Source organism: Typopeltis vanoorti, chromosome 17 (genome assembly GCF_054136105.1).
Source record: "Typopeltis vanoorti isolate ZY-2024b chromosome 17, IOZ_Tvanoo_1.0, whole genome shotgun sequence".
NCBI lineage: Eukaryota > Metazoa > Arthropoda > Arachnida > Uropygi > Thelyphonidae > Typopeltis > Typopeltis vanoorti.
In genome coordinates this window covers 23,184,782-23,195,849 of record NC_143565.1, presented here as the reverse complement: position 1 = coordinate 23,195,849, position 11,068 = coordinate 23,184,782, and positions in this window count along the sequence as shown.

Below are 11,068 nucleotides of genomic sequence, written 5' to 3'. Positions count from 1 at the left end.
TCGTCGAAAATGCAATTCATCGAGAAAACAATTCACCGAAAATTTTTCGATGAATTCTTTCATAATTCATCGAAAAGTCATTTTTCTTGCAAACTATTGTTTAGAAAATGTTCAGTAACAATGCGGAACGTTACTCATGATACAGACAACATATGGAAGCGGTCATTGAAACGAAATAATTATTTTCTTGCATTTTAGAGCATTTAATGTAAGTGTACATCCTGCTTCATTGTGCAGTTAGCGATTTATCTGTAGGGAAGACAGAAGTACCACATGCACTTATCTCCCGAATAACCTCGAAAACATGTAATTGCAGTTAATAAGGGGAGGAATAGGCTAAGAAATTCGTTCTACCAAATTTTGTCACAATAAGTCTAGTCGATTGAAATTAAAAATTTCATTAAATTTCATCCAGCCAGAGCGAAATTGCTAATATCATTTAGGAACTTCTTTACGGAAATGTCATGATAAAAGTGATCCATTACGAACTAAAACTGAACCGTGCATTCAGCTTCTTGTACTGAAAACGTCTGCTAAGTCAGCAAGTTATTGTAATACATAATTTCGACATTTTTCTTTGTCGCCCCGAATATAGCTGAACTGAAAACTGGAATGGTTCGACATTTTTTTGTAAAAGTTTCAAATACGGAATCCAAATAAAATTTTTTCATTAATAAATGCATTAAATAAATAAATTTACTGAACGTAAGTTAGTAAGCCTAATACTGAGATGACTAGGCTTTTCCTGCTGGAAATAGGCAAGTCGGAAAAGAAGAACAATAAGAATCGATATTGTTCTGTAATTATTCCTTAGTAAAGCAGCATTGCTATACCAACAATCATTATATTGAGGAGGATGAGGGAAAATAGTATTAATCATTAATACTACTACTACTACTAATAATAATAATAAATTGATTCTTTGATGTAAATATTTTTCAAAATATAATAATAAAATATACAGGAATTCAGAGTAAAAATATTGGAAAACTTGAAAAAATTCATTCCTGAAGATTTTTCAAGCATGTTTCACTTATTTACTCCTGTTTCTGTTATTCCTCAACGACAGTAGTGCCACATGCACTTATCTCCCGAATAACCTCGAAAGCAAGTAACTGCAGTTAATAAGGGGAGGAATAGGCTAAGAATACTAATGAGTATATGTGTGGGTATATTTCTGGGTTTTGAGGAGGTGATCGGTGCAGTTTGTTTAAAAAAAAAAAATAATAGGTTAAAATATTCTCTAGGAAAGGAAAATAATAAAATAAGGAATGATGAATAAAGAGTCTTAAAAAACAAACCTGTAAAGTGTTATATTTAGATGAGCAGCGGTTGGAAGTCTTATTCGACTTTTGAAGGATGCCAGTGGTCGGCAGATCACAGTTAGAAAACACAGTGCTAAAGGAAATTGGAATTGGGTTGAGCTGTTTTGAATTAAGGAAGAAGCAACTGGCCTTAAATCCCTGCGTGTTTTTCCTATTCGGTTCGCTTGTTTTTCAGCAAGAAAAAAAACAAAGAAAAAATTTCAGAGAGGAAAAACCTTCCATCCTCGTATGAGACAGGCTAACTCACCTTCAGGTTAAACGCCCTGATAAAGGCGCTTGACATCCTTGATAAACGTAGGATGCTGACGTCCTTTTCAGCAGTTTCATTAAATGAGCTGTAGAATTTTTCTCTTCTAGGTTTCTGCAGTTTTGTAGAAAATAAGTTTAGGATGGAGGACTTTTTTTAATACATTCACGCCAGGTTTTTTTGTAGTCTTCCATTTTTCAGAGATGAGATGTTTCTTAAAGTTGATTTTTCTGTTTTGGAATTTTCAAGTTGGTTCGAAAAAATGGCTCAACAATGCGATCGTGCATGATCGCATTGTTTAGCCATTTTTTCCATGAGGAGAAGACTTCGAGAGTGGCATACCTAAATATGCTAGAGAAATATGGTGTTTGAGGTAGATATTGAAATCCCAAGTCGTATATTGTCTGTTGGATTTCATAAGCAGGTGCATTGTCCTGCAAAAGCAACACGCCTCTGCTTAGTTTCTCGAACCGATTTTCCTTCAGTACCTCCTTCAATTCCTTCAGAGCTGCTGTAACAGTTTCACCTTTCTTGAGGTAAGGTAAGGATTACACCATCCATATCCTAAAAGACAATGGCAAGAACTTTCCCTGCTGACTGTTTGGTTCGAAACTTCTTTGGCCATGGAGAACCTTTGTGTCTCCACTCCATTGACTGTTTCTTCGTCACTATGACCCATTATTTGGGTCATTGTGACGAAGCCATGTTTCATCAACGGTTAGAATATGAGCTAAAAAATTTCACGAGGATGAAATCCCTTTATGAAATGTTCTTTTAACATCTCAACTATACCCGCCTCAGTGGATATCATTCACTGCAACCAGTATGCCCCGCCAAAAAATCGCTTTCCGAACGAAGTCGGATAAATAGTAGTTATAAACAGTAGGATAATAAAAAGATATATACCTCTCAAAATAATTCAAAACAAACAAAAAAAAAAAAAAATTGCACACACATCTTCGCCCCCACACGCCTTATAATTCATTTTTCGGTGAACTGCATTTTCGATGAATTGTGATTTTTCGATGAATTGTTGTTTTTCGATCAATTGCGTTTCGATGAATTGTCTTTTCGATTAACTGCTCATCGGTGAATTGCTTTTTCGGGGAATTGTCTTTCGATGAATTGCTTTTTCGATTAATTGTTGTTCGATAAACTGATTTTCGATGAATTGTTTATTCGGTGAATTGCTTTTTCGATGAATTGTTGTTCGATGAATTGCCTTCGATGAATTGTCTTTCGGTAAACTGTTTTTCGATGAACTCTCCGGATACCGTCAAAAAGACCAAGTTTCAATCCCTGTTTGTGACAAAAATTTTCTTGTTGATTTAACCGATAGCTAGCTTGTCTTAGACGGCGAAAGAATTTTTTTCTCTAGTCAGTGGGAATCAGATGTGTCGACTTGACAGTTTTTCTTTATAATACATTGCATTGATCCTATAAATAACTAAACAGATAAATTTTTTACCAGCAAATTTAATACAATAAATGAAATGATTTCTTTATCTCTGTTACGTAATGTCCTCTTTTCCAAGAAATCTTAGGTACGCATATTCTTATAATGTATTTGGGATTTGAAACACCTAAATCAGGCAGCCTTTATATGGTAAAACTTTCAATTATTTCATTAGCATGACTTTTTCCAAGAAAAGATAATTCGTTATTCCAACTTATTCTTGATGTCGGAGTGGTGACGAAGAAAGCTGTTGTTACTCTAAAGTAAGATATTAAAAATCGGCGTAATTATTTTCATGTGAAGATATTTAATTGTTAGTAATGGGCTTCTGAGAGGCCCGAAATATTTGTTAAAAATGCAAAATATTTGCCAAGAGCTGAAGAGTAACGGCGACAATATGCGATGACTTGCAACATGAGATCCAACTCTGACCCCATTTAGTTAAAAATTTATTCACCCTGCTATTAAAACCCAGACAATTCCAATAATAGAGCATCTTCATCATAATCACAAGAGTAAAAAATTCTCTCATTTATAATATTTATTTTCTACGTACGTTCGAAGCTTACCCTGATATTTTGTTTAGATACTTTTTATACTTGATTTAGCATTTATTTATCTCATGGGTTTATTTACTTTCTGAGAATAATGTCCTTTGCGTTATTTTTTTATATGCTTGAGTCTCTAAGAATGTATATTATTTTTTTGTTTCGATAAAATATCCTGCATTTATTAATAATTTTTTCATATAACATTTGTATATTTGAGTGCACAGTTTACATGTGAAAGTTGTTCGACACTTTGATTCTTTTAAAACCTTTACATGATTTTTCTTCGATGAGAACCTCATCTTATCATTACAATGACAAACTTCACATTTTAAACTTCCTCTACACTCTTTCATCCGAAATCAGTCTGAAAATAGCAATCAGCAATATTTAAATGGAACAATTAAGTTCAGTTTCAGATTAGAACTGTGAAATTCATAGCGTTACCGTTACTATAATCCCAATCTCAGTAGTGGAGAATAAGCCAATATAAAGATTATTCCAGATGATGACTTGTAGCTTTGCGCTCTACTTCCTGTGGACAAAGGGATCGCTTTAATTAGACAATTTCCCTTCCCTCATAAGTTGTTATGCGGGGAGGGAAATTGACATTTTTACCAATCTGTCAGCTTCTGTCTTTCCTATATAAAATTTTATGTTTAATTGATTGTCTTTATTTATAGCGGTAATCCTGTCAGTTGATGACGTTTATTTTCATTACTGTAACGAATAATGGAGACTCGGTAGCTCAGTTTAGAATGGGATCAAAGCTAACCAGCTATCAGAGGTGAATTGTGGACTCAAATATACAATCATTATTCAAGAAAACAAATGAAAGAGTTTGAAACAAGACTCGGAACTTGTAAATTCAGTGGAAACCTAAAGAAAAAAGAAAACATTGAGTGATTTTGCCAGAGGGGCATGTGATGAGCTAATCTTCAAGGATAGAAACGAAATCAGAAGTACATGGTGGATTCAGGAATTTAAAGACGCAATCAAGAAAAATATGAAAGCGTACCGAAGGTTCCTAGCAAGTAAGCCAACTTGTACTCTTAGAGAATACAGAGAAAAATGTAAGAAAGCGAAACACTGTATGAAACTACTAAACAAAAGTCATGGGAAGACTTTGGTAAGAATATGGAAACTAAATATCAGATTGGTAGTAAAATATTCTGAAGGGTATTGGAAAAGCTCAGAAAAGGGAGAAAGACTACTATAAAAGGAATTACAGACTATAAAGATGACATTCAAACCGATGATAACGATACCCTAGATCAGTGCTTCCCAAACTTATGGTTGTAAGGATCCCCTTGGAAAATTTTAAATATTTCACTGTCCCCATCGGAAAAAAAATCGTAATACAGACATATATTATTATAATATTTATTGTATTTATACACAGCGAAAATCAAATGTAAATATTATATTTTAGCATCTTACATACACGATTGACATGGCACACTTAGTCTTAAAATATTTTAAATTTGTTTTCATTATTGACTGGAGTAATTACTATGAAAGATTTCTAAATTAATAGAATAAAAAGTAACGACATGGTGGTAGAAAATATTCAAGAAGGATGCAATCAGGAATATATATCAGCACTTGAATTAGAAAAAGTTATCAAAAGCCTGAAATGTAGAAAGGAAGCTAGAGTAGATGATACCCACATATAAAAAAGGAAGTAAAACTGAATGTGAGAATTACAGCGGAATTTTTCTGTTGAGTGTTCCTGGTAGAATTAATGCAAATATACTTGAGAAACGGCTAAGATAAATGGTATTTATCTTAGCTGTTAGGGGAAACGTGCAAAATAACAAGCTGGGTTCAGAGCAAACAGAACTTGTCAGGAACGGATTTTCACTTTAAAAGAAGTAATTGAGAAATCATGGAAATATAACAAGGAACTTTATTTAAGTTTTATGAATTTGGAAAAGGCATATGAAAAAGTGTAAAGAGTAAAACTGTTCAAAATGCTTCAGTTATATAGTGTAAAACGGACATTATATCAAGCAATACTTCTCCTACAGTTGAATTGTAAGTCAACAATTAGAATTGAAGGTGGTGCAAGAAGATGGTGTGATATGAAATCATTATGTATCATAATTGGAGATGTTAATCTCAGTTCTTTGCTTTATGCAGATGATGTTATACTCCTAAATAAATACAGGGCCATTATGAAAGATTCCCTAACTAAACTGGATAACTACTGTAATAAATAAATTTGGCATGGAAATCAGCAATAAAAACACCAAAATCATGGAAATAAGTAGGAACATTGGAAACATCAACTGCATCCTGAATCCAGGAAGTAACACATTGCAGCTATTTAGGTGCACGTTTTAGGGAAAACAGCAAACCAGATTTGAAAATAGACAGCAGAATTATCAGACATGGTAGGAAATCATCTGAACACATTTATATGGAATACGAGAGAAGTTAGTAAAAACTCTAAACTAGCTGTATAAACTAGTGTTCAAACCACTTTTAATTCATGGATCCTCCCAAAGCTGGGTTAGAAATAAAACTCTTGATCGGACACCATGAGAGTCCTGAGAAAGATTAGGAGACTGAACAGATACCATCAGTGTAAGTAACATATTAAAAAGAATGATATTAGGAAAGAACGTGACATTGATAGCAATCAGGAATGTATTAACAGAGCAAATTTCGCTTGGTCTGGCCACTTAAACAAAATAGGAGAGGAAAGGATAGCAAAACAATGCTCTTTGCCAGGATGACAGAAAAAGACCCAAAGGAAGACCAATATATAGGTGGATTGATACGGTAAAAGCCTTAGAAGACAGATATAAAAGATCTGATAATATTAAAGTGTTGACAGATATCAGATGCATCGGAAGTTAGCAATAGTACAGATTTTTGATGTAGTACTCTCTAATATCCATTACATCCCGCTAAGGGGCGTAGTTAATTTGATATCAGAAATTGTGTGATGATGATCGATTTATAGTAGAGAAATAATTATTCATCTAAAACTGGTTCATTTTTGCTCTAATATTTTTACTAAATTAAAAATCAATAAAAATTCTACAATGTCTTTACGTCCAAATTATCAAGTGGTTATTTACTGTTTCAGAACCGCCAAATGACAATTTCGGAGTACAGAAGACATCTCACTCAATTTGTATCACTAACTAAACATCTAGAAGGTACAAGTCTGGTGCATACACAGTCAAACAGAATTGTTCAGTGGAGTGCCTAAAGCGTCTCTGTCGCTCCACTCGTGAGCACCAGTGAAATGTGCGAAGTTCTCAAGGAATTTGCTGTTCATTTTTATATCTCGCTTAAAAGTTTTCCTTATGGAATATTTTCCTTAGCAAAGTAGCTGCTTCGAACATAAACGTTTGTCATTCACACCATTACCAATGTCTCAAAGCAAAAGGGAGGATGAGAAGAATCATTTTCTGTTGGCTAATCTTTCGCGATGCACAGATGGAATGGATACACAGCTGCATTATCACAAAATCCATAACCAACAGGAAGTATATATCAGCCATGCCGTCGACTTCCCCGAAGGCTATAACTATGAGTACAAACGTTATTATTTGTTGATATGAAAGTCTGTCTCGTCTCTCTTAATATGTTTTTCTTTCACTTCTGTACGAGGCTATGCAATTCATGTAGAGTGGGCGTATGTGTAGCATTAAGTTCTGTTTGCTATGAAAGAAAGAAAGATATCGTACATATATGCAGTATTTCAATCACTTATTAACGGGAACATTACGTGTAATCTCTACTCACCGAAATGACATGTTGTCTAGACTGTGATTATAATTTTTGAATACTATATCTGTATAAAAATCACCGAGATTGAAAACGTTTTTCTATAAATTGGATGCCAGTACAGCAGTTGCAGAACAACTCTCAGCTATCCAATGTTCTCGATTTGGGAATTTAATCTTATTCTATATAGTTTCTATTAACAACCAAATAATGAACGTATACCCCTGACTGTGCAGATTACCTTGTCAGCCAAAGTGCATTGCCAGGAATTGAAACTGGTTGGTAAGCAGGCATTGCTATAAGCGCTAGGTAACTGTGATTTTGTTATGTCTGAGTATACTCCTCGAATGAATTTTAATATTTAATAATATTTAATAAAGAGAGCGCAAGTACATGAGCGACAATATCGAATTTATATTAGAATTGATACTTTAGTATTTAGACCTTCTGCTGCTACTCAACTAGATTTTCTGGAAGTCGATTGAGTTGTTTTAAAATATACAATATAACAGACAAGCAAGATATATGCCTTCCACTGTTCTCTAGAAGTTGATAAAAACACTTAATATAAAAGAGTTGGAAACAATGGAAGCTAATTATGAAAAGTTGTGTTTTGTAATATCATTTTTTTCAGCATAGCATGCGCAATGAATCCAATAACCTGGCGATGTTTCTGACTTATGTACTTAGGAGGTTTACGGATTCAGTAAGTCACACACGAAAATAAAACAAATGAATTGGACGTGAATGGTTTTCAGTATGCATCACTAGGTACCAGCATAATCTAGGATGATGATGATGACAGTACAGACAGTACAGGGTATATGTAGAAGATGTGTATGCGTGTATTTTTTTTTTTACTCTCTTGCCCATAAACAACGCAACTGATTGCTGTTCGACAGTTATAAATTCCTCGAGCTATGTTGCCATTTTGGAGGGCAAACGGATTTCCTACCAAGGTCATTCATGAAGACATGTATGCTATTTATAGTGAGAAGTGTTGCCACGCGCAGAAGTTCGTAAATGCTTCGAGAAACTTTGGCAGCGATGCTCCACACTTCATTCTTTTCCACCTAATCCACTTTTCCCTCTATTCTTTATTTTAATTCATTTTTTTTTCCACGTTTCTCCTCCAACATCTATTTTTATATTATATTTCCTATTTTATTTACGCTTCGGAATGCAATTCACCGCAAACGACCAGGGCTACTGACAAGAGAATAATCCTCCTTCATGGCACTGTGATACCTCATACAACTACAGGGACCTTTGAGAGAATTGAAGAAGATCAGTGAGAACTCCTTCAAAATCCACCTTATAGCTACGTCCTTTCCAACAGGAACTTTTGATTGTTTGACCCGCTGAAGAACTGGTAACAAAAATTTTTGCTGATGATTAAAAAGTTGAAAATGAGGTTTATTCATCAGTTTTCATTAATCCACTTTTCCCTCCATTTTCTATTTTTCCTTCATTGTTATTTTTTTCTGCGTTTCTTCTCTTACATCTCTTTTTTGTTAATTTATATTTCTTATTTCTTGAAATACTGTCTTTCCTTCTTTATCGCCGTATTTCTTTTGTAATGTTTTTCATTGACTTCTTTTTTCCTTTATTCTCTATCTTTTTTATGTTGCTCCCATTAACGAAACGTTATATGAAGACTTGTAGTACATTTTGCACCTTGGTGGGCTAAGATTTTCTCTATTATTTTATCACTTATATCGGTTTCATGACATAATGCAATAAACAGGATTAATATTATTAAAATCGCTTTATTAAAATAAATAAATCGCATGTAAATTATTCCTGGAAGGAGATCGCACAGAAGTGTTAGTTGAGGATGTGTATTACAAGACAATGAAGGATGTTATTTGCATGTTATGTAGAAATTCGAGAGAAATAATTTGATTCCATCCTCTTATATTACATCATAAAAGCACTTTACCAATGAGAATATGCATTTGAAAATCGAAGAGGTCGTTCATGTTAATTGGATTCCACTTGTTTTCTCAGCGACTTTAAATGTATTCAAAGTGAATGGTAGCTTTATCGTGGTCTCGTTGTTAGCAACAATAATTTTATATGTTCGTGCACTCCACGCAAACCCCTTTGAGCACTGGTTTTCTGCCTGCCTGCAACGAATATGTGGTTAACAAAATTCTATTTAGAAAAGTTCCATTACTCTGGTCAATAGATGCTCCTTGGTTGAGAACCAGTTTCTAAGGCGATCATGGAAATTGGGAGCATCCTACTAGCTCATGGAAGTGACTTAATTTTATCCTTTCACTCATGCGTTATTGGACAAACGAAGCTCCGGGAATTTGCTAGCATCGTGTTACAGTGACTTTGCCTAGCGACTGAGACGAAGGAGCGAGAGAGAGAGAGAGAGAGAGAAGCTAGGAGAATGGGAAAATTCGGAAAATGAATTCCAGCTATGACACTAAAGATAAAAGCTCACTTGCAAAATATGTTGGAGGAATAAACTAGGTGGACAGACAGGATAATTGCAGCTTCTACATCCATCTCAGTACTAATCTGCAGAAGCGCAGCGCGCTCTTTCGCTCGCTCAGTTAGACTTAATAACACTTACAGCGCTATTGGAAGGGCGAGGAAGGACATGCCTGGGGCATCCTTCTCAGCTACTTCATATTATTCTGCCATCCTCCTTTCTCCTGGGCATGATATTAATGGTTACCATGTCTACTGACATGGTAACCATTAAAGGAAATCTTACTGGATTTCTATAATATAATTTCATGAAATTCTTGATGAGTATTTGCACACATAATTTAAATAACCGCCACTCAGTGTGAGAAATTAGCTCCACGTTACATACCAATTTTGAACAGAAATTCCAACAGTTATCGATTTAATTGAAACAAAAACTGACTCTTATCAACTTCTGGACGATGTTTAAAAATTATAAGGCCATCTGGTTGAATGATTCATTGAAAATCTATTTTGCTATTGCGAGTGTAAAGGATGTGACAGCAATAACAACTGAAAAGAAATAACTGAATGAAATTATTAAGCTTTAATTCAAGTAAGTTTTTGAAATAATTTTCGAAATTGAATTGAAACGAGAAAAGCATAATTCCATATAGTGCACAGATGGAAACTTATTATAGGTGAAAATCGGATATACTTGAAAAGACATCATTCTTAATCACAAAAATTTAAATTTTCCTAACCAAGAATCCATCATCTAAACGGATCAAGTTTGTATTGTGTAAAGGCTTCACATCATTTAAAAAAATCCTAACAATTATTGAGAAATATAGATATATAAAGTATAAACTACTGATATTGACTCATACCATGCTTGTACGAGTTGTGTTGGAATGTCAGATGACAGGATACATATTAAGAAAATTCTTTAATTCCACCAGAAGATTTCCCCAATTAACGAGATTGGTGTGCCCAAGCCCAAGTATAAAGTCTTGCTACTGAGCTAATGAGAAAAGTAATTGTAGTTACAACATCAATTTTATATTAAATATTAATTAAAATAGAAATTTTTGCATAAAATTTTGCCAGTCTCTATTGAATAATAAAAAAAATGACTAACTCTATCGTGGAAGTGTTTATAAAGATCTTCGAGTGATTAAAACGGGATTTGAACCAAGTCTTTCCAAAGCGCATTATTAATTCCCGCTGAGCTTCCAAGGCTACGTTAAGGAATAAAGAAGAAAGAACACAATTGCTCTCCTTGAATTTCTGATCAGTATTTAGCTAAAGTGCGCCATCTAAT